The sequence below is a fragment of the Vigna umbellata genome, chromosome 5 (genome assembly GCF_029865625.1).
Source record: "Vigna umbellata cultivar VRB3 chromosome 5, Vumbellata_1.0, whole genome shotgun sequence".
NCBI classification, from domain to species: Eukaryota; Viridiplantae; Streptophyta; class Magnoliopsida; order Fabales; family Fabaceae; genus Vigna; species Vigna umbellata.
Window position 1 is genome coordinate 13,427,701 of NC_142169.1, and position 1,560 is coordinate 13,429,260.

Genomic DNA, 1,560 nt, shown 5'->3' on the forward strand with positions numbered 1-1,560 from the left:
AACTCATTCATTGCCATGATTATTGATTTTGTCGATATGGGAACGTACGGGGAAATCTAGATCCGGAGAATTTCTCCCAATAGCATATTGGTTGCCTTTAAACTCCTGCACTTCAAAACTAATTACTAGGAATGCTAGGAATTGTATGAACTCATAATTAAGGATAGGCCTTCTTGCAAGGTGATTTAGAGAGTGGCATTAGCAATTGATGAAAAGAATGATGAATTCCTAAAGTATATGAGAGTGAACAAGATGAAATTGATAACCCCAACAACATACTCATCCATTTAATTCATTAAAGTGTTTGTTTTCCTCTTTTCCATTGATCAAATTCATGCATACATGTTTAATTACTGTCTTTTGCATTTAAAACGTACAATCAATTGTTAACAAGTCTTAAATAATCAACAAATCATATAGCTAACTAGGTCGTGAGTCCTTTGGGAAAACGATACTTGGTCTTACCTTGTTTTATTACTTGATACGATTCGGTCACACTTGCCGATTGTTAAACAAGTTTGTGGCGCCATTTTTCGGTCTTCATAAACTTGTCATCAATCATACTCGAGCCTTACTTCCTTATGAGGTGGGTTTCTACTTTTGTTGCCCTTGTAAAAATAGGATTTGCATCTTTAGGAACAAAAGTGTATTTCTTTGAGTTTTGTCTTGTGGTCTTCGTTGAATGTCCCTACCTCATTGCTCTCATTGGTACGATCTAAGTACAAGGAGTCATGCAAAATGTTGAATACTTTCCATTACTCTTCACATTCTGATTTCACTTCTCTTAGAGTAATGAATTTTTCATTAACCTGTTTCGCCATATATTCTTCATAAAACACTTTTTGTAGAATTGTTATACTTCTTTATAAAACTTGTTGGGATAATACTGAAATTATCTCTCTACTTATGATAAAGAAGCTTAATGTGTTTTTCTTGGTTTAATGAACTAACACTGAATTTGTTTGCAGGTGGACATGGAAACCCTTTTGATGACTGGCCAACTGCGCATCCTAAGGCAATGTGCCCAGATGACTTTTATAATTAACTTCATCTCTTGTTTTGATTTTGAAGGTTGGATCCCAATGCACAGAGGTAGGATCTGATAAATAGTAATGAATCACTTATCGATTTAGGAATTAGGACTCATTATTAAGTAGAATTATAGAAGTAATCCTACAGGATTTCATATGTTTGTAAGTTCGCTTAAATTATCATTAATTTTTCTCCTTCCATTCATTATAATTAATCTTACACGGGAAAGCTCTGAGTATGACTTAGTGAAACATTCTTATGCAAGTAGGGAAAAGTAAAACAATGAATAACAATCATTTTTAGTAGCACATTGTTATAATCCATCTGCCAATATTGTTTCTAATTACAGGAAGATGTTGATAATAGTGGCACAATTCACTATAGAGAATTCATAGTTGCAACATTGCTTCAAACAAAGTTCATAAAGAAGATCATTTAGTTGCAGCTTTTTCAATATTTGATAGAAGTGGAAGCAGATACATCACTCAAGATGAGCTTCAAAAAGCCTGTGAAGAATTTTTTATTGAG